The sequence below is a fragment of the Miniopterus natalensis genome, chromosome 8 (genome assembly GCF_054644295.1).
Source record: "Miniopterus natalensis isolate mMinNat1 chromosome 8, mMinNat1.hap1, whole genome shotgun sequence".
Taxonomy (NCBI): Eukaryota; Metazoa; Chordata; class Mammalia; order Chiroptera; family Miniopteridae; genus Miniopterus; species Miniopterus natalensis.
The window spans coordinates 64,870,307-64,894,373 of NC_142088.1; positions in this window are offsets into that span (position 1 = coordinate 64,870,307).

Sequence of the window (24,067 nt, forward strand, 5' to 3'; positions counted from 1 at the left end):
TAAATACCTGGGAGAATATGAAAAACAAAATAAGGTCTTATCTCTGCCCCTGAATATCTTACAATTCTGTTGATTAAATACGATTAAACACATGGGACAAAGTAAAGAAGCATATAAATACTACTGAGGAGTGTGATTCAGAGAGTGATGCTGGAGTTTAGTGGGTAGAGAAATCATTGTAGACTAATGTGACCAGGGAAGTTTTCCCAGAAGTTTCACTTATCTGGGTCTTGAAGAAGGGACATAGCTTTAATTGAAGAAGGAACATAGCTTTAATTGACAGAGTGAGGACAGCGGTGCCCTTGATAACTGAATGACCACAAATCTGACAATAACCCTTTTCTTGAAATAAGCAGCACATTTTCAGATTCTCATTATTTTTTAAGAAGGTTGATGTAGTTGCACAATTTTTTCCTATACAATGTCTATGCAATATTCACGCATACAGCTGTGCTGCAATAAAATTTGTCTAAGCTCAGTCGCCCTTTTTAGTGAACTTAATTTTTTTCAGTGCTGTGTGACCATAGAAGTTCAGGTTCCAGAGAATTAGTCTTTGATGTTATTTCAAAAGCAATTGTATAGGATTCTGAATAAAGGTTTGTAGTCACTAATGAAGGAGAAGGAGTGTATTGGGGACCACCAGACCCAATTATGAAGTAGCAAAGGAAAATTGGACAACTGATTAGATCAGGGGTCATGGATCTACAGGTATCCATTCAGGCTCAAGACTGATACTAAGAATCTGGTTAAATTGTTAGTGACTGTTATTTCAAAAGGATTCTATAATTACCTGTGTCTCACTGAGGTTAGCCCGGGCTCCACGGAGACTTAAATATTCAATTACATGATGAAACAGAACTCCATTTTTAAAAAAACACACACTATCAAATCAACTTAGAAGTTCAGAAATGAGGAAGTTGGTAAGTGAGAGGTGAGACCGTGTTCCCTGTTGAGGAAACTCAAGAATCAGTGCTGGTCTGATAGCACAAGTGAGCTTCAGCTACTGGTTTCTGGAGGGAGTTCTACTCACCTGGGTTTCAAGAATAATACTCTAAGTCAGTTACATTTCAAAATCTAGATTTGTATGTCATAATTGCTTTCAATTTTACTTTTCAGTTTACCTCTTTTTCTGTACCTTCTCCACATTCTTTCCAACCATGCAGATTTCTTTACAGACATGCATTATTTGCAAGCTACTCTCTTAGTAAATATTTAGAGACAAAGGCTCACTTAAAGAATTTATACTTGCATCTGTAATCCTGAAAATGATTTTTTTGTCAAGTCTTTGAGCAAAAGAGTCACCTCAGGGTGCACACATATTGTTTGTTGGGTATCCTTTCATATTTTAAATTAGTAAACAGCCCTATGAATGTATCTAAGACAGGCTGAGGTTAGTTTCCTATTCGTTCCAAAGCACATGTAATTTAGAAATACAGAACTTTATTAAAGGAGAAGAATAGAAAGATTTTCCCAACTTTTAAGGGTGGAAAAAAAGGAAGTTCTAAAATGGTCTAGGCCTAACTAACATCCTCTACTACATAATTAAAGGGCCTCAGGAAGAGATGTCCAAGCGCGGATACGCCAGCATTCCTCCTGAGGCAATATGCACCACCTCCACTTATTAGCTGTGCCTCCTGCCAGCTCTTTAACCTCTGTGAGATTTTGTTTTTTTATTCATAAAATGGACTTAAAAGCTATATTATCTATTTCATATGGCCATTAAAATAAGATAACAGAGATAAAATACTTAGATTTTTTCCCCAGGTACTATAGGGCCTGGAATATAGTAAATTCTAAAAAGTTAACAGTTATTCTCAGTGTCAGTCAAAGTCCTGCGACCGTTTTAGCAGCTCCTCCTAGCTCCTGAATGTTAGTTTTTCAGTGCTCATTCAGAGCGAGGGGCTTGGGAATGAGGTTTTGGAAACTGAAAAAGGGATAGGGGTTAGAACATCTTTTGTGAGAGTTAGCTATCAATAAATAAAAAGGATTTGTGTGCCAACACAGTTTACATCCTTCAGCACCCATTGGGACCGAGGCTACGAAAGAGGCGGCAGGTGATCAATAACAACACCGTGCAGTTGCCTAGCGCTTTGAACTCTTTCCTAGGGAAGCTGTTCATTTTCCCATTATGAAGAAATAATAAAGTGCAGGCCATTTGCTTCATATTTACCGTTACAGTGTAGTTCTAAATATATTACTTCCTTTGCATGTAACAGGTGATATTAAATGAGGTGATACATGAGGGAATACCTAGCCCAGTGCTAGTTACTAAGTGCATGCCCATTATCGTGAGAGTTTCCTTGCAGCCCTTTCTTGATGAAAGGCAGAGCCCAGAGCTCACACAGAAGGTTCTGCTCTTCAGAAGGCTTTTGTGTACGAAGGAAGGATATCGTGTCCCAATCTGGGGCCTTGGAGACATTCTAAGCGTGCAGACAGATACCATAAGTTCATGTTTTTCATTAAGAAAACTGAAGTTTAAAATTTATTCTATAAAAAGAAAAGCCCCATATGATTTTCTTTTCCCCCAAAAGAAATCCCTAACTGAATTAGAAATGAGTACCTTATGCATACAGCTATCTTATTATTTTTTTATTTTGCAAGTAAAGCAACTGTGGTCCAGAGTAGTTAGAGACCTAGTAGAGATGAAACCTATTTTCAAGAGGCATATTTCCCTTCATTAGTTATTTGTATATTTCAAACTATTCCAGTTAATTTTTGATAAATCAAAATAATTATGTATTCTTCAAAGTATACTGTATATCTGAAGGTATGAAATCTTTGTACTTTTGTGGATATACACAACAAATAGTTATGCAGTGACTCAACATAATTCTTAATACTGCCATCTGAGAATAAAAGCATTTTCTAAGAATGTATTCTTGTTAACTTTTAATAGACATAAAAGTTTACTGCATTGTGTGCCCTGACTGAGGGTGGTGGGCACACAGTGCAATATGCAGATCATGTATCATGTAAATGTACACTTGAAACCTATATAATCTGATTAACCAATGTCACCTCCATAAATTTAATAAAAAATATTTAAAAGAAGAAAAAATATTTTTGATTAACAATTATATTTTTAATGCGTTTACGACTTCAAAACATTGGTCACATTGCCATATAGACCTGCTATCATAGGCTGTATTATATTTGTGCCTTGTTTCCTCAGAATGTAATCTGAATTCCCAATGCTTGAAAAGTGTTTATACATTCATTTATTTAGTTTGCATTCTTTTACTGTTCACCCTATACTAGGCACAGTGTCTTTTTTGAAAATGTTTAGCCATTCAGGTCAGAGCCTTTAAAACCCTATTTCAGTCAAGTTATTTCACAGAATAAATTTGTTCACTGCTATCTTCTGGAGAGTGTTTGCCAGTAACATCAGTGCTTATCAAGTTAGTGCCTAAACTTTCATATCAGCACACCAGTGTATCTGATAGCAGGTAATGAGGCGATGACCTTTTTCCGCTAAGATTTCCTGAGGCTCCCATGCTGAAATAAACTGTAGCCTTGATATATTTTTCCTTTAGGCAAAAAAAAAACAAACCAAAAACCAAAAAAAAAAAAAAACCACCCTAGAAACTGATCTAAGTCTTTGGAGGCATGAAAGGAAAATAACTTGAAAATAGAGGTCAGAGAATAGATGAAATATCATGAGAAAGACCTAGCAGAGTCGCAAAGATGAAGTACACCTATGATTCTTTAAGACCTGACCCATGATTAGGGAGAATTTTGAGGCTCGGGGTGTCTAACGCAGCTATACAAAGTTGAGGGCCCATTTCCCAAACAATGTCTCACAAGATTTTACTGCAAAGCTGAAATTTAGAATTGCAAGGAAAATCATGCTACTACTATGTTGAGCAGTTGTTCAAATCCTGCTTATACACAAAAAGCAAAGATGCTGTGTTAATTATCTGTCCTGTTTATCCACAAAATATATGACTAAGCGTAGTTCTCAAAATTTACCATGCATCAGGATCAAAGGACTTTTTAAATGCTGATTTCTCAGTTCCACTCTGAGATTTTCTGATTCAGTAGGTCTGGTAAACAGGGAATTTGACTTTCTAACAAGGTCACAGGTGACGCTGATACTGCTGGTTCAGGGAGGACGCTGAGAACTACCAAAGTAAAGTGACAAAGAAATTTCGTTAGAAACTGATTTCAGAAGAGAGGTGAGAATGGGCAGCCTTGTCTTGCTCCTGATGTTAGAGAAAAAGCTTTCAATTTTTCACCCCTGAGTATGATATTAGCTCAGAGTTTGTCACATATGGCCTTTATTATGTTGAGGTACTTTCCTTCTGTACCCATTTCATTGAGTACTTTCATCATAAATGACGTTGTATCTCATCAAATTTTTTTTCCTCACCTATTGATAAGATGATATGATTTTTATTATTTGTTTTGTTAGTGTGGTGCATTACATTGATCGATTTGCATATGTTGAACCAGCCTTGTGCTCCTGGAATGAACCCCACCTGACTGTGATGCATTATTTTTTAATGTACTCTTCTGTTTGATCTGCTAGTGTTTTGTTTAGGATTTCTCCATCTGGATTCATCAGGGATATTAGTCCGTAGTTTTCTTTTTGTGTGTTACCCTTGCCAGGCTTTGGTATCAGGGTTCTGTTGGCCTCATAAAATATGTTAGGAAGTGTTGCCTCTTCCTCAATTCTTTAGAAGAGTTTGAGAAGAATAGGTTTTAAATCTTCTTTAAATGTTTGATAGAATTCACTAGTGAAGCCACCTGGTCCTGGACCTTTATTTTTTTAGGTTTTTGATGGTTGTTTCAATTTTCTCTCTGTTTATCGGTCTATTTAGATTTTCCATTTCATCATGATTTGGTCTAGGAAGGTCATATATTTCTAGGAACTTATCCACTTATTTTAGGTTATTGAACTTGGTAGCAAATAGTGTTTTATAGTATTCTAGTATAATCTTTCGTATTTCTGTGATGTCTGGTAATTCCTCCTCTTTCACTTCTGATTTTGTTTACACGAGTCTTTTCTCATTTTTCCTTAGTTAGACTAACCAGGGGATTATCAATTTTATTAATCTTTTCAAAGAGCAAGCCCTTTGTTGTATTTTTTTTTTTTTCCAGTTGGGATTAATAAAAGGTAAAAGGAGCCAAATATATGATGACAGAAGATGGTTTGGCTTTTGGTGGTGGGCACACAATCCGATATACAGATCATGTATTATAGAAATGTCCACTTGAAACTTATGTGATCTTATTAACCAATGTCACCCCAATAAAGTTAATAAAAAATAAAAAGAAATAAAAAGAAAATTAATTTCAGCCATAATAAGAATCAACTTGAAAGGTTGGAAAAACCTAGACTACATTTCTAAATTTGTCATGTTTCAGTTGCTGATAACCTTGGCCTCAAGGAATTACAGTAACTTCACTTAAAATTAAGACTACAGCACAGGCATGCCTCAAAGACATTGCAGGTTGGGTTACAGACCACCACAATAAAGTAAGGATCACAATAAAGCAAGTCACACAGATTTTTTTGTTTTCCAGTTTACTTATATATGTTACAATATACTGTAGTCTATTAATTGTCAAGACCATAAAAATATGTACATACCTTAATTAAAAAATATTTTATTGCTAAAAAATGCTAACCATCGTGTGAACCTTCAGTGAGTTATCATCGTATTGCTAATGGAGGATTTTTCCTTCAGTATGTAAAAAAATGCAGTATCTGTGAAGCACTATAAAACAAAGCACAATAAAATGAGGTAAGTGGATATTGTAAGAATGAAATATTGTGTGCGAAATACCTGCCATATATCAAGTGCTCAGTACATAGTTATGATTAGCATTGGGGGTTGTCATAATACTATTTTTATAAAATATGTATGCATTAATCAGCTTGAAAATAGGTGGATCTTGAAAACTTATCAGGAAGAATTGTACCCTTCGTTACAGTCACTGGGCAGAGCATTGACCCCACACTGGCTGTTGCCTGCCCTTCCTACTAAAGGCTGTTGCTTCTTATATGTTTGCAACCTTCCAACACCTCCAGTCTGGAGGATCATGTCAGTCACAATGAAATCTTCTCTCTTCTTGCTTTTACTTAAAGGTCCATTGTGTTATTAATAACCAACCTCCCCTTTCATCCCCATCTTCATGCAAAGCCCAAGATTCCTAGGTGTTCAGTCATCACATAGTCATTTATGGCTTCAAATATTACCTACTAAGACTCATCTTCTCTCACCTTTCCTCTCCAAAGCCCGTTTACTATGTCCCGAGTCTGTACACCCCTGCTAAAACAAAGCTGGCCAATTTCAGAACATGTTCAGGGTCTAGGATCAACAGACTTCTCTACCTCTGTAAACACCTCTTTTCTAACTAATCAGGCCCTCTCTTAAAATCTGAGTTCCCTTTCCCCTTTTTTTGGTTCCTTCCAAGGCTTAGGCTAAAGGGTTTTGTGCTTCCAGTCTTTATACTCAAATTCTCCTCCCATTTTTACCAGCTCTAACTTCTTTTGCAATATGTCCTCAGAATTTTCCAGTTACTTTTCTATTTTGTAACATTTGTCCTCTCCCCCAGTACCCAGAAAATGTTTCCACATTTTTCTATGATTGTTCTTCGAAACTTCAACCTTGAATCACATGATTTAAGGAGTCGATCTCTTGACTGCCTTAGAAATAAGGATTATTTCCTCTACTCCAACCAAATCACCCACTCACATGATGCAGCCTGGGTCTTGTCAACATCAACGGCACCACACACAGGAAGTGTTTTCAAATATTTAATGCTTCTCATTGTCCCCTCTCTCTTGCTCTGTCCATTGAATCTCATTTTTATTTGGCATCGAAATTCTGTAAAAATAAATATTACAAAAAGCACTAAAGCTTTCTGAAGATAGAGCCTGTCCCGTCTTCTTAGTTAATGATTTCTGGATCAACTGTGGAAGGAATTTGAAGAGAGAAAAAGCTCAATTAACATACAATGACCCGACCTTACACAACTCTTCTTAGTATTTTATGGGAGAAGTTTGAATATCAGAAAACTTGTTTATCTGTCCAACAACAAAAATCAGAAAATTAGATTGTTTTGCCCCTGGCTGTAGTTCCGTTTAAAAAATAAAAAAAAGTTGGCCAGTTGCAGATCTTCTAGGAGGAAACAAGCAAAATAAATATCACTAATTCTTTCTCTCTACCTCCCCCTTAACTGCCCGAACAGTGATAGGCCCAGGCTGAATTAGACCAGGAGTATCCATCACATAGATGACTTATAAAGGAAATGAAAAGTAAATATTTGAGTTTCTTGAGTCTCCACAACTTGCTTTTTTTTTAAATCCTCACCTGAGGATATGTTTTTATTGACTAGGTGCCCTCCTTGACACAGTATTGAACTGGTGACCTTTTGGTGATGACGTTCCAACCGACTAAGCCTCACTAGCCAGGGCTCCACAGCTTGTTTTTATAGACAAGCTCACAAGACTAATCATGGATATGATGGAAATCTTTCCTGATTCAACTCAGCAATTAGCTCCTTAAATCATATAATTTCTTAATTTCCATGGCTAAATTAAACCATTCTACACATGGAAATGAGTTTCAGGGCTCAGAGAGGGAGAAGATTTTTCTCTTGCTGTTTATGCCAAGTATAGGACCCATAGCCTTGAGCCAGAGTAAGTGGTCACAAAGATTTGCCAGAGGGAATTCAATGTTTTCTCCTTTGTTTGAACCATATGTTTCAGACCACACATATGGCCAAAGAAGAGATCAGTGCTCCTACTGAGGTTCCTGTGGAAGGGGGCTTTGGCGTAGTCCCAGAAGGGTGACTAATGACTATACCATGGCCTCTTTTATTACCACCTAACCCCTTTCTGCTTTTTGGCAAGAAAACAAACAAGAACAAAAGACTACAGAAAACTACCTTAAAATGACAATTGGGGGCAGCTAACGTTTTAAAGCTGTCTAGTAATCTTTCCTGAGAAAAATGAAGTTGCTTTTTCTTTATGTAATACAGAAGGGGTAGATTAGAGAAGAGAATTTAAAGAGTTCTCACCGAAATACCTAGGAAGACATATGCTTGGTGATGGAATTTGGTTTGTTGGACAATATATTGTCCAGGTATATGCTAGGAATACAAACTAGAACTCACTGCTGCTCAATATCTATCAAGTATTTTACTGGGTTGAGAGAAACAGTATTGATGAAGAAATGCTTGAATGTATCACAGCTCATCTTAGATCTTCTAAAATAGCCCATCTTTGAATTTAGCCAAGATCAGCAAAGAACTGTGCACCTGGATTGTATGACATCACTTTTGCATGCACCCTTCTCCCACCCCACTGCCACCACCACACTGCCCGGGAGAGCAGCCATTACTTATTCATGCTTTGGTACTTTGCCCTTGATCTATGTTGAAAAATGTGATAAGATATGACCCAAAGAAACATGGAATAACCTTGGGAAATAAAAATCTTTTAACTTAGTGCCAAGAAAAAGTTTGCTTGTGTTTATCCACTTATATTGTTTTCATATTTTGGGTATTATGGATCATAAAATAGGTTTTATTTCCCTTTTTGCATAGCCTGCTAAAACTCTTAGAATTAACTTCGGTGCCTACCTGTAACAAGCATTGCAAAATTGCTTTACTTATTTAAAATATTTTTCTTGTTGTTAATAATCTGTTTCTGGTATAAATGAGAATAAAAATATATTAATATTTAAAATAAGATAAACTGCTTATATTAATAAGGGAAGTGATTCAAGGTGCTATGCAATTAGATGAGATGATCTACTAGTCACCCATGTATTTTTATGAGGGCAGGATGTGGTCTGGCATAATAGTTCAGAAATGTGCCTGGAATTGAACAGGATTTTGATTTCTGGATTCTTGATGTTTTAGGTGTTATCTTGGATCCATGTCCTATTTTCTCTGAGTCGAAGTTTCTCTTTCTATATAGTGTAGATTATAATTTGAATAAGTGAGGATTTGATTCAATGAGATTTTTATCAAATACAAAGTGGGGCAAAAGTAGGTTACAGTTGTTTGTATGAAAATAATACAATAATCAATAAATGTTAATACAAGAATAAACTGTTTTGCATACTCACAAATATAAACCTACTTTTGCCACACCTTATATTCAGTATCCCCTTCATTTGTACGTATATTTAACACAGCGACTGATACACACACCATAGATATAAATTATGAGACGATATAGGATAATATAATAACATAATAATTACTCAACATTGATAGCTTCACTACATATTTCTCTTCTTTGCCATTGTCACTCTTCCATGCATGAGCTCTGGGTGAGTTGAATCCATTCCCCACTCTTCCAGATGGAGCTCCCTAAAGAAATGGAACATTTATTGATGGGCAATTATATATACAAGGTATTAGGACAAGTTTTATGGGGAAACTACAGGTTATGAGGTCAGGAATTTTGTAAAACACTGTACAAAACAAAGTAAAAACTAGTCTATTTATTTAAGAAAATTTCAGTGCTTTTAATGTTAGTATGTAAATGAATTTTTCAAACCAAGGACATAGAATGCAGCTTTTAAAAAAATTATTTTATCTCAATTTTTTTCTTTCTTTCTCTAGAATCATTTGGGGAGTTGTATTTCTGGAGAACCAGCTTTGGGAAATGTTACACTATGCTAAAATTTCCCTTTAGTGACTTATTAAGGTTCTTAAAATTCTCACTATATTTCGATAAAGTATTACTTGAAGAACTGATGAATCACACCTAGTTATATCAAAACTTGTGGGCCTCAAGTGAATCAACTGAGCAATTAAAAAGCTCCCATACAGGAGAATAAATAGACTCAGACAGATGGAAACTCAGCATGTTACCAAGGGTATGGGTCATGGTCAAGAGAGCAAATCCAGATGGAGGAACCACAGCAGTTGAAGCACAGCAGGAGGGCACCATGGGAAGAAGGTGATGGAAAGGGGAAAGGGGAAAGGGCAGGAGGTACAGAAGAAAAGCAGTACATAGGAGTGCCTTGGGCAAACCTGATGAGTGTGCATGATAGGTCATGGACAGATGTGAAAGCCACTGTATCACATATTAGATGGTCAGAGAATGGTTAAACAACTACCCTTGATGTTTTTTAAGAACTCCTTTTCCATAAAAGGGATCATGGAGTTAGTTTTAACTACAGATGTTAGGTAACAAGTAGGGAGAGTCAAAGATACCAGTATTGAAACCAGTGTTTGTCACCACATGCTGCCCATCAACATCACCCCTGGCACTGTAGAAAAGAACCAACACCTGGCTTCAGTCCAACCCAATTCCACCAGGACCTGGAGGTTGAGGACAGGACACTGGTAATTTTTAAGCTTCTTAGAAGATTCTAATATACATCTAGGGTTAGTGCCACTGTCTTAGAGCAAAGACCATTAAAGAAACAGTGGGAAGCAGAAGATAGTTTCTTTAAGTTGGCACTTAGGGGTGAAGTGGTTTCCTTCCTACCAAAAGTGGTTCCTCAAAAAATTAAGAATAGAGTTACCATATAACCCAGCAATCCCTCTTCTCAGTATCTACCTGAAAAACTCAAAAACATTTATTCACAAAGATTTATGCACTCCTATGTTTATTGTAGCATTATTCATGGTGACCAAGACTTGGAGACAAACAAACTGTCTTGCCATAGAGGACTGGATAAAGAAAATGTGGTACATGTGTACTATGGAATACTACTCAGCCAACAGAAAAGATGGAATACTGCCATTTGTGGCATGGATGGACCTTAAGAATATTGTGCTAAGTGAAATAGGTCAGTCAGAAAAAGCTAAGAGCCATATGACTTCACTCATATGTAGAATATAAAACTAAAACTCATAGAACAAGACAACAATATGGTGGCTACCAGAGGGAAGGGCTGGTGGGGGTAGTAATGGGTAAAAGAGGCCAAATATTGGTGACAGAAGATGATTTGACTTTGGGTAGTGGGAACACAATGCAACATACAAATCACATATCATAGAAATGTACACTTGAAACCTATATGATCCTATTAACCAACATCACCCTAGTAAATTAAATGTTTTAAAAGCCAACTACGATTGATAAATCTCTACTTAGAGGTGGTGAGAATTATTAAATTCTTTGAATTTATTCCATAAGCCTTTACCTAGTTATATTGTACCTTCATTCTCTTACCATATTGCCAAGGGCAGTTTCTGTGTGGATATGAACCATTTCCAGTTTCACACTCCACAATTAGGAATCCTATTTACCTTGAGACTAGTTGATGGGGTGCGGATGGAATTTCTCCCCAGACTTTTGTCACCATCCTTGCATTGAGTCAACTTGTTTGATTACTCAAGCTGATCACCAAATAGCTTCAATTTTATTTCAGATAAAATTGAATTTGGATTTTCTCTTCCCTTCTCCAGAAAATGTTCAGATTTCAGCTGAAAGCACCCGAAAGAAATGATGGATGTGGGGACAGTATTTAAGTGATGATGACTTAGGTAATAGGCACATCAGGGAGGAATAGGAATATCCGTCAAATATAGGACCCTTTTTGAAAGAGTACCTCGGGCTGCCATCACGGCTGATTTGATGATAGCGATACCTTTTACGGAGACTTACATGTTTGAGTTTCTTTGCCACCTGGAATATTGATCCTTCGGTGTAACTTTATCTTCCTCCAGTGAACTTTCTCCAGTTAAATGATTACTTTGTTTCATTTATGAAAGGTGAAAACAATCCAAGGGGAAAGAGAAAAAAAAAATAATCCCAAAGCTGAAAGCTCTGCAATAGCCTGTGCCGTGATAACAGTCTATGCCTGTCATCTAGATGGATTTTGATGTGCTGGGGAAGAAGGAATGAAAAAACAAAAAACTTTTGAAAGCTATTTTCCAGCCAACTGTAGTTGAATCTGTGCCACCTCCCCCCAGTGAGAAAAACATAACAAAGATAGGACTATACAGAAGCCTATTACTCAAAATTTTGAATAAGAGAAGTATATTTTTTTCCACCTCAAATAGTCATGAAACTTTATGCAGGCAGGAGATAATTATTTCAATATGCATCAATTTACATCACTGAAATTCTGCACGACGTCTTATTTTTCTTCTGAGTGATTCCTACCATGGCAAGTATTTCTCTTCGGGAAATAGATGGAAAATGGAAAGAATGTCAGTATAAATACTGCATTAGTTAAGATTAAAAATATTTTCACTTGGTATTAACATAAGGGACAATCAAGTACAGAATGGCTCCTTTGGTGATTTCCAAGTAGCCATGCTAACACCAAAACTCCAGTGGCTTGTTTTCCCCTTTAGAATTCCCTCCACATCTTCCTGACTTACACGTGTGACCTCTCTAGTCCCCTGGTGGCAAAGTGGCATGCTCTATATTAATAAGATGGGTCCAAGCAAACCATTTCATTAGTATTCTCCGACAATTCAAATAACATTTCTATCGACACTCCTCATTTTTAGTTTTTATCTTAGCATGGGAATCCATCTTATCTGACTAAAAAGATAATCCCATCATTTCGCCAGCTGTGATTATACATAATGACCTTTTTCTGTTTCTGCTGACAAAGGACAGGCGTAAAAGGAGAGAGAAGCATGTTGATCCAATTGTTTTGTCATCATTCATTATAAAGCACTAAAATTGTATAAATTAATTCAAAAATATTTATTAAGAACCCATGACATACTAGGTACCATTTTGAGTCTTGGTTTCAGAACATTGTACAAAATTGAGTAAAGATGCCTGCCTTTGAAACTTACATTCTGCTGCTATTGTTGTTGTTTTTTTTAATGGGAGATAAAGTTAAAGGAGTTGAAGATAACAGGTCTCAAGAGAATTGCTGAAATTCAAAGTATGATGATGAAGGTGTGATCCCACAATTTAAAGGAAAATAGCATTGTCAATAATAGTCAACTGTTATTTAGTATTTATTGTGGACCATGAATTACTTATTGAGTGGAGATTTTATTTAATACTCACAACTTAATATGAATTTGTACTTTTAAATTCCCATATCACAGATAAGAAATCTGAGGGAGTTTTAGTAACTTGCCCATCGGCACACAATGAAAAAAGGGTAAAGCTAGGACCCAAGTCCATGGGGAATGACCTCCAGATCTGTGCTCTTCACCCCTCCACTTTATGCCTCTCCTGTATTCCATATCCTAACCCAGATACAAAGCTAAGTATTTTAAAATTAACTGAGTTTCATCTGCAGTGCCACATCTTAGTTATTTTAAAAATTAAGAGTAAAACTCCTTAAAAATTCTATGACAGATGAGGATGTGGGCAGTTAGATAAATGGTTCATATATTTCACCCTTAAAATCAAAGAAATGTCCAAATTATTGTCATTATTTTACGGAGTCCAATAATATGACAGAGAGCTCAAGCTTTTTATGCAACTTAGTATCAGATGGAATAGGCTTAGTCTATTTTTTCCATTATTATCCAATTTATAATCCAAATATTAATTGAGATTGTGAACTACAATTGATTAGTATTTATATTGCCAATTTGCACCTTTCAAATGAGAATGTTTCTTCCTGCTATTTACTTGCTGAACGAAATGAGGGGAAAATTATAGAATGATTATGATTTATGTAATAAGTGGCCTCTGCTGGGCAGCCCTGCTGTTAGCCAATTCTAGTATTTATCTCAAATTAAACCCCATTTCATCTTTCCTACTGGAAATCCCAAACACTTCCTACATTATTTAGCCCTCAATCTAATTTCTGTCATTGTCATTCTCCCCAGTATCACTGACTGAAGTCATTTAACATAAATCCCTGAAACCACATTCCATTTATTTTGAAAATGTTTTTGTGTTTTTGATATACATCATCCCGCATCATCTTCTGTTTGACACCACACTCTAACTCTTTTTAACTCTTTTGAACCCTTCCTTCCTTCCTTCCTTCCTTCCTTCCTTCCTTCCTTCCTTCCTTCCTTCCTTCCTTCCTTCCTTCCTTCCTTCCTCCCTCCCTCCCTCCCTCCCTCCCTCCCTCCCTCCCTCCCTGCCTCCTTCCTTCCTTCCTTCCTTCCTTCCTTCCTTCCTTCCTTCCTTCCTTCCTTCCTTCCTTCCTTCCTTCCTTCCTTCCTTCCTTCCTTCCTTCCTTCCTTCCTTCCTTCCCTCTTCCTGATACTTAAACAGATACTGGTGGAGTTACTATAAGTAAGGACAGGGCTCTGGTGGTTCTGCCTTCTTGGACACTTTCGTGGACGCCTTCTTGCAAGCTTTCATACGAATCACATGCCCTCAGATCACTCCTGTAGAACCCTCTAAGCTGAGGAACAGTTTGAACACCACCGCATCAGACCAAATGTAATCAAATAGACTTGCTCTAGCTTTTCATGGGGGAAATCACACTATGCAATAACCCGTTTATAAAGAGCACAGTGACAAATTCTTAGGTTGAGCAGGAAGCCAATCCAATTTCCCAGGAGAGAGCATCCTAAAACAATCCCGTCAATAGAAGTACTCTAGTTGGGAGGCTCAGTCTTTGTTATTTCCCTATTACGTGCCATTTGGTTTTCAGAGCTAAAATTCTGCATGGTCTTCTCCATTAGAAAGAATGATCATTTTAAAACCAAGTTGAAGGTCCCTCAAAACAGCTGGAAAAGGTATACGTGAACACAATAGGGAGAGGGACTGTTTAAATTGTGCTTGCCTCTTGCCCTTTATTGTGAATTTTCTGAAAACTTGATTGCTACATTCCCCTGTATTTGCATGAACCACTTCAGTTAACCAAGTGGATGTTCAGCTACTGGTTAAACTGATCCCCTGAGGTAAGGAACACAGGGGAGGAAAGCAACAGGAAGTCAGTCAATGTTGCAGGTAAACCTGAAACCAGGACTCTGTGTTTATTTAACTCAGTGTTTCTGCCTCATTAGAAAGGATCAAATGTGTCATTTTTGTATTCTCAAGGAAGGGAAAGTTACATGATAAATATTTTAGAAAATAGCTGAAAATTTGTCATTTCTGAAGGAAATCTTCTCTTCCTTGAAATTCATTTATATGAACTTCTATGTTGCCTAATAGCATGTAAATTAATTATACCCTTTTTCATATTAATGATAATAGTTGCCTTTTATTAGTTGCATACTCTTCATGAAGCTAGATATTAACCACCAAGCCTTATAATAGCTCCAGCATTAAGTATTAGTATCCTTGACTTACAGCTGGAGATTTTTTTCCTTCGTGTTTTTCTACAAAATTGGTTTTTTTTCTCTTCTTCTTCATTTTTCTCCAGTTTATGTTCCATAAACTCCTTACTGTTTGGCCTAAGACACAAGAGCTTTTGGAGTCCGACTTCTCTATGCTTTTCCTGAGTCTACTGCCCTTTCAAACTACTTTCTCCTTTATTGCTGGCGTCTCAAAACAGGACTACCTATTTCCCCACAGTCTCAGTCCTCGCAGCCACACAACCCCCTTTCCACGGTTCTACTCCACAGATAAGGCTCCTCTAAAGATACCCAGTGACCTGCTAGCTGGTATATTTATGACTTTAATCCATAAAGTTATTGAACACTACCTATTCCTTTCTTTCTTAATACCCACTTTCATCTGAGTTTTCCTATGCATCTGACTATTCTTTTGCAGATGCTTTGGTGCTTCTAAGCTCATCCATTAGTTGAATATGAACCTTGTCTATTTTCGCTTAACACTTTGCCCTTGAAAGTATTATCTATCTTCAGAGTTTCAATTTGGACTTTTAAGTTCCTGCCTCCCAAGTATACATCACTCATCACTGAACCTGGATTCTTAGCTAGCTTCTAAGTGTCTCAATGTAACCATGCTGCCAGCTCCACAAAAACAGCCCAGGAGTGACCTCATTAACCCCTTTTCCAATGTTGCTTCCTGCCTCTACTTCATTTTGAGTCACCATCAGCCTTTCTCTTGAATTCACTTCTTAAGCTCTGTTCCACCTGAACCATGCTGCTTGTTTTCATGATTTTCGTCTATTCCCTACGTTGCTGACCAATGGTCCTGAACTGTGTGCTAGGGGTATTATTATAACTTCCTAACTGGTGTATTGACTTCCAATCTCTTGCTTTTTCAATCTATGATCCCTATTACCATTGCACTTCCTTTCCTAAACAAAGACTGCGTAACCTTTCCTTTATCAAATGTCTACACTGCCTCCTATTACATAGAGAGTGAAATACAAACTACTTCACCCGGTGTTTTACTTATCAACTCTCCAAAAACTTCCCTATATACCTAATTTCAGTCATCAGCATCTTTAACTATTATCCCTTCAATCGCATCCACTTTCCTACCTTACCGATTTCATTTACAGTCATGCCCTGAGTAACAACATTTGGGTCAATGACAGACCATGTATATGACAGTGCTCCCATAAAATTATAAAGGAGCTGAATTTCTTGTAAGAAATGGAATGACATATGGCTCAGAAAAAAGTTGTTTTCTCAATGGAAGTAATATGCAATGGAGTGTCTCTCACTCACAGCACCTCAGTTTTGAGTCCGCAGATCACATCCCCATCAGTCAGTCACCAACCTGTTTCAGCAATAAGGAATCTGCTCCCCCAGTGCTCCGTATTCAGGGGGTGCTACAGCCCTCCCAGATCTAGCCTGACTATCTTCAGAGTACATGGCTGTAAGTTTTTCATTGAGGGCCTAAGATCCTAAGCAAGGAACAGGTTAGGTTCACAGAAGCTATCTTTACAACTATTGAGTGCCACTGTCACTTTAGTAAAAGCTTTATGTGGTCATGTGGAGCCGCCTGTCTTTATACTTTCAAAATATTTGTTGGCCTGCCAGAGTGGCTCAGTGGTTGAGCGTGGACTAAGATCCAGGAGATCGAGGTTCAATTCCCGGTCAGAACAGATGCCTGTGCTGAGGGCCTGATCCGATGCCCAGTGTGGGGCTTGCAGGAGGCAACCAATCAATGACTCTCATCATTGATGTTTCTGTCTCTTTCCCTCTCTCCCTTCCTTTCTCTTTGAAAAAAATTCAATAAGAACATTTAAAAAATATTAAAATATATATATTCTTAGATTGTAATGATGTAAAACATAGATACATTTTTGTCTTCCATCAGTTTAAAACCAGAGAGAGCCTTTCTTGTCATAGGGTCAAAGTTATTTTCTCATATGATTTTATTCTCTTAGCTTTCCTCAAATCTTTATCATACCTTTCTCATCTTCTAAGACCTGGTTAAACCTCTTTGACATTTACTCACTTTTTACCTCACCATAGTGTGTATTTTGTTGAATAAAATTCCATTTAAAAATTCTTAAATACATTTTGAACAGCGAATTTGTGTGTGTGTGTGTGTGTGTGTGTGTGTGCAAGTGATAAAATTAGCTAAGGATTAGTTGTCAATGAAGCTGTGAATTTAAAAGCACTTTATGAGTAACCCTAGTTAATCTCTACCTGGACCTTATATTACTACAATTAATAGTTCATAGGAAATGATTATTTCAAATGTATTGATTTTTACATATTGATGTGAACACTTCAGAGAATGAAATGTAAATATATATACTCAATTAAATGTTTCTATATATAGCCTTGATATATTTGAAATTAGTAATAAAATTGCCTTAGTGTAAAAATTATATGTCAAAAAGATGGTTTTCTACACTTTGTAACTGAACTTGAAATTTGCAAATGCTAGAAATTATGCTAAGATGGAGTACACTCTGATGAAGCAAAGTTTTGCTTTGTCACAAAAATTCAATCTATCTTGTTTCAGTAGAGCAAACTCTGTTGTACTTACATTCCTCATAAATCACTGAAATACATGCAGTACTTTCACTGTCAAAATAGTAGGTGGATGTCACTAATAATAATTAAGTATAAGTAGTCAACACTACTGGAAATTTACTCATTGGCCTTTCCTTTTCCTCTTACCATTAGTCAATTAAAATTAATACTACCAATTTAAATAATTATTTCCCCTACATTTTATCTCCACGAATAGAGATTCTCTATTTCCCACTTTAATTCTTTTCTTCTGTCTCACGTTCATTTATTCTGTATAGTTTTTGCTTTCTGCATAGCAGTCATAATTTACAACCTTGGGCTCCAGTTTTAGATGTGTTACCAAGTTATCCTGGACAAAGCATGCCGTTATCTACATGTAGTTCAGTTTCCTCATCTGTGGTAAGTTAGATGAGAAAATGAGGCTTTGAAGAATAAACTGGCCTTAGTAGAAGTTTTTAAAGCACTTAGTCAAATTGTGTGTGTGTGTATGTATCAGAAAGAGAGAGAGAGAGAATCACTGAGAAAGTTATAGTTATAAAATAAGGTATTTATAAAAGATTAATCAGCTAAATTAAAAATGCAGATCTAGCAAGAAACACGTATTCAATGGCCAATTTTTAAATATTCTCCGAGTGTTTTATATAGTTACACAAAGTCATGCTCAAGCATTTACTTTGTCACGTCTATCCATAGCTTGTCTTCTCATAAAAATCATCATGTGCCCGGTTACACAGACTCCTGGTCACAGTGAGATTAAGTGCTAGAAGGTGAGTTCCATTCCTCATTTGCTTTCCACAAAGACCAAAACCCACCTCATTTATGAAGCAGGTGCTGTTTCTTATTAGTCTGGAGGACATTCGCACGTAGCTGTAAGTAATGGAAGGGTTAGCTGACATTAAAAAGCACTATGTGATGTCTAAGCTCAGTTTAAGTTGAAAGAGGGCTTAGGGGATAATCACTAGATGGACAATGTTTTCAGGAAATTACATTTAAAAACTTTATTAGTACTTTAAGGCCAGAATCATGGTTCCATTTGCCTTTGTAGTTCTAGTCTCATTTATGGGAAGTATAATAACAATTTTCAACATGGCCACTTTTGAAGAATATGTTCAGAACCTTTCTATGCTCTTTCTCCTCTCAGCCTCTACAGCTGCTCTACTAGCTGTTTCACAGGTCTTTCGTGTTTTAAGGGAGCCGTACTCTATATTCTCAATTGGAAGTCAGGGGTGAGGAGGGGGAAAATGAAGCCAAGAGAATTAGAAATGCCTTCTTCGTGGTTTATACACTTAAAATTATTTCTTCCTTCAGGCATAATTTGTCATTACAGCTTTATACCCAGAGTCATATATTCTGTTTTCTACCACAGAGCCCTCAGAATTCCTTCCCAGTTGTGTGTACTGACATCTAACATTCCCCTGTCCCCAGTCCCTGAGACAATGTTACATTTTACCTGAGCTCTATGCTCCCACTTTTGGGGTACCTTTTAATGGCTAACAGTGAAGGACCACCCTGCCCTTTTTATTTGCAGATAAGACCCACTTTTACTCTTCTTCATTGGCTCATAGCCACCCATCTTCATCACTCCCATGACATTTATAGATAGCTCACTGTTTATCTGCTTTTCCAAAACCCCAGGTTTTCTTTTTCTTTTTTTTTTTTTGAGATGTTTCTCATTAGTAAATGCTTTTCCTATTGCAACAGTCTGAGTAAAATCATCTCCTTAATTGTCCAGTGCAGCATTTGATCTTTTATAGCTGCAACAAAGATGAAGATTTTTTCAGAGATATATATATATATATATATTTTTTTAAAGTTTATATATATATATTTTTAAAATATATATATATATTTTAAAGTTGTCTAAACACATCGGCAAACCAAAAGATCTTTGTTGTCATTTGTCTTCATGAGACTTATGAGGCTACTCTAATTGCATAAGAAGATATTTCACTGAAGTGGTAACATACAGACATATGGAAAACATATTTTCGCATATATATTTGTGGCATTGGATGTTACAAGTGGATAAGTGAATGAGAAAGACTGAGAGAAATTCACATATTAAAATAGTCCACTCGTTTGAAAGATACATGCTTTTTTTCTGAAATTAATGAGCTTTAGCAAATATTAATGCACCTTGAACAGGAAAATTGGGTAAAAATCTTGCAACTGTAGGGGGTTTATTATTTCTTAGTCAATTCTTTTATAGGTTTCTGAAACACATCATGAATATGAATGTTTATCAGACATTTTTTGAAACCTAATGTAGAAGAGATGATTTTATGTTAAAAGCATGTATTATCAATACTTGATATAAAATAAGGGTTAATTAGATTGAAACAACAAAGTACTGTAGAAATCCATTAACTTCAGTAAAAGCCAAAAAATGTGTAATGCTCTTATTTCTCTTCCTGAAAAATGTATCTAATTTGTCATGTGAAAACAGCCACCCTGAGAATAGACTGTGTTTGGCATGGCCTCACTGAATTATGAAATTACTAACAAAATTAAATCTCATTACAGCATTTAAGCACCTGATTGATATAATGAAAAGAACCAATGTTTGATGCTATCTAGAAATTCCAATAGACTTGATACTAACAGTGAGTAATATTTAGCTGGATTGTTCTTAAAAATTGTCATTGATGACCTATTATGTTCAGTTCCCTGTATAAATATCCTAGAAACACCAAGGAAAATAAGAGAAACAAAATCCTTGTTTTTCATATTGAATATTCAAAGAAACAATAATGGTAAAAAGAAAAACAATACAGATGGGTGAGATATGGCAACTGCCAAATGACTGGTATAGAAGGAATATGATATTGATTGTAAAGAACTAAGCAAAATCCCTGGCACTTAGTAAGTGGTCAATATATAATACCTGAGAAAATCATCTCTTCATTCTGGAAAGACCACCTGGGGAGAAGGAATGTAAATGTTACTTTGCAGAAAAAGAATTTGACTCAGATAAACTAAGAGGAAGCACCAGAAGATAGTGTCCTAGAGAGTAAGGGTAGGACAAGCAAAGATATTGAGGAACAATGACTATAACATTAAGGTTTAGAGATTTTTAATTACACCTATGCCCTTCATTATAGTTTAAGGTTAGCCATAAACCCATCAACAACACCGAAAACTACAGCAGTGATTCTCCAGGGGGTGCTTGGGTTTGAGGTGGACTTCATAGAGTAGACATGTAGTGCAAAAATGACCCTGGAGATGCTAGCTTTTTTCTCCTGAAATGCACAGGATATAGTAAACAATTTGTTAGATTAGTTGAAAATAAGTGTATATGTAGGTGAAAGAGCATAAAGATCAGTAAATATCCATTTAAAAATTGTAGGACATATCAGGGAGATATGTCAGTTGTGTAACTAGGGGTGGTGGTGAAGGGAGTCAAGGCAAGAAAACCAATTAAGAGACTAGGAATACTAAAAGTGTCCAAAACTAAACATACTCACCTGAATATCTTGACAGTTTCTGACTGGCAATGAGATTGCAATTTATAATCCAGCTATGGTGTTCCAGTTGTCAATTTCTGAGTAACAAACCAACCCAGTTATACTTCGTGATTGTATGGTCATGTGTTCCAGAACGGCACAGTGAGGCCTCAGCTGGAAGGTTTTGAATGTCTGGGGTTGACAAGATAAAAGTTCTGAAAGATGTTCTAAATTAAATTAAAGTGGGCTTGTGAGTGAAAGAAATAAGAGTAGTTAACCAGTTAATAGCTGAAGTCCAACTAACAAAAGACAGCCAACATTCCTAAATGTATGTTGGAGTTTTGAATCAACTTCTGTAGAAACCACCAGAAGCCACCACATCCTGCTTATACATGAAGTTTCAAGACTGTTGCCCACCCAAATCAAAAGCAGTAAATATTTCTTCCTGACTGTTCCTATTATAAAATTGCCCCATTTCACCTCCCCCCACCATCAGTGTAAATTCTTTCAAAATAAGTCAAATCTTTACTTTTCTTTCCCAAAACATAACATATAAAAGTTCCTGTCAACTCCAGGATGGTGGACATGTTGCCTTCTCCACCCATCCTGGTTATTGCTTGGTAGAGCTCCTTGTCCCCGCCGGGTACTGATGAGAGTAGACTTATTCTGATATCCAGAGAGAGATTTTTCTGAGACCTGCATGGGAGGGTGAAACATTGTAGAAAGCTTTATTTCTGTGGGCTCCAACCCCTGAGTTTCCAAGATCTCATTTCCCTTTGTCCCATTTTGCCTTCAGCAGGGCTAAGATCAAAGCCAGTGTCCAGAGTTTCCATTCCATGTCTGCACAGTCCAATCCAGCATCAGGGGAGCTTAGTTTGTGTTCCCCTCTGCAGTCTATCAGTCCATTCATTGCATGTGGGGTCCTCATGGCCACATGCCTACAGAGGAAACACAGGCAGGAGCAAAGCCAAAGGAACCGGAGAGCCAAGAGTCACAAGTGAGAGAACTCCTTTGTTTTGGGATTGCGTATTCCTAAATTTTCTAGGTTTGTAGTGGTCCCACCCCCTCTGGCCAATGATCTCTGTTCCCAGGTTTGACCGACAGGCAAGTATCTTCCCTGTGTCACCCTGATTTCACTGTCCCCAGTCCCTTCCCCCAGTGATCTCCAGGGAATGGACCAGTGGTTCCCCAGGGATTGTGAAATTGCAGTTTCCTGTTGAAGCTGCCCAAATGACATGCCTGTAATGTCTGACCTTCCCTTTGTTCCTTTTCTCTTATTAATAACTAGCTAATTACAATTACAATTGTATCAGCCCTGATGCTGATGGTTTAGACTTTATGTCCCAAGACTTGGTCCTTTTCTGGCTACTATTGACTCAATAAAGAAGATTTTAGTTGTAAAAAGTTTTTTGTTTAACCAGGTGATTCAACATCTGGGAATTAGAATTCTTCAGAAGTTTTTTTATTCATTCTGGAACCTGCCTAGGATATCTGAAACTCTAGCCTTAGCTGGGATTGTGAACCAGAGAGCCTAATCAAGGCCTGACCTGTTCATGCAACTTTGACTTCTCAGAATGTGAAGTCTTGTGCACGTAGGTCCTATAGTAAGAGAGTGAGCATTCCAAGAGACCAAGATAAAGCTTCAAGGCTTCTTATGATCTTGTCTTGAAGTCAAAGTCATGCAACATAATTTATTCTGCATTATATCAAAGCCATTACCCAGATTCAAGGGAAAAGGGCATAGAAATCACCTTTCCATGAGAGTGCACTGGCCCAAAAAATGTACAAGCACAAGTTTGCAGTTTAGAAAAATCATTTAATATTGAATTAACCAATTTGGAGAACCAGGAGCTAATGCTCTAATGACCTGATTCCCCAGTGGCATGTAGGTTATCGATAGGGCAAAATCACAAGACACTGTGGGTTAAGGTTGGAGGCTGTGCTGGGAACTGATTGGTCAGAGGTGAGGTAAGTGTAATAAATCACTTTTCAGGTCCCTTTGCCTGCTTTCATGGGAAAGTAGCCAGAGGTCATTCCATTTTAGGGCTCAGGAGCTGAGACATAACTTAGGTCAAGATGTTATCTTTAGCCTACCAGAGGTCTGGACCCTCTAATCATTAGTCAAGTCCGGGCAATTGTCTTCTGCTGCCTTGTGGGAGCTGCTGATTACTGAGGGAAAGGTTAGTTCTCTGAGGTGAATATAGAGGCAGAAATATGCTTTCCAGATCTAGGACTTAAAGCTAAATTTAATCATAGTCATAAGGACCTTCAGTTTCAGTAGAAATGTCCAAGAATTTGAGGCCATGTTTTAAAACTGCCACATATAGATAATGACAGGGGGGGAAAAAAGTGTTCAATATGAAATAAAAGTAGTTCTAGCAACTATTTTCAAAGAACCTACTAAAGATTACATACTACTTATTTTTGACATTATTTATGCAATTATATAACAGTCAGAATTGGTGGCATATAATGGACATGAGACATTAGCAATGCTGATGGAACAAAACCAAAAACAAAATTGTGAATCTACAAAAACACTTCTAACTCAAAATTATTTAAAAGACTGAAATTTCTTAGAAATTAATGTTTGAAAATATGGTGGGCCCTCAAATGCAAAAATCATAGATATTTAAAATGATGCAATTAATTTTTCAGATGTTTCAAATGTCATGTTTACTATTACTTTCACAATATCACCAGTCATTTGGTTTAAATTTTTCTTTACATTCAGATGTTCTGAGGTGCAAATTTATGTAGAGAATGTTGATCACCCTTAAGAGAGCCCATCACCATATGTGTTGTTTAGGTGTGAAAAATGAGAATAACTTAAGCCTTTGCCACTGAGACAGGTAAAGGATTCCCATCAACAGCCATTATCTTTGAGTGATGGGGTTTTAAAGAGACAACTTGTA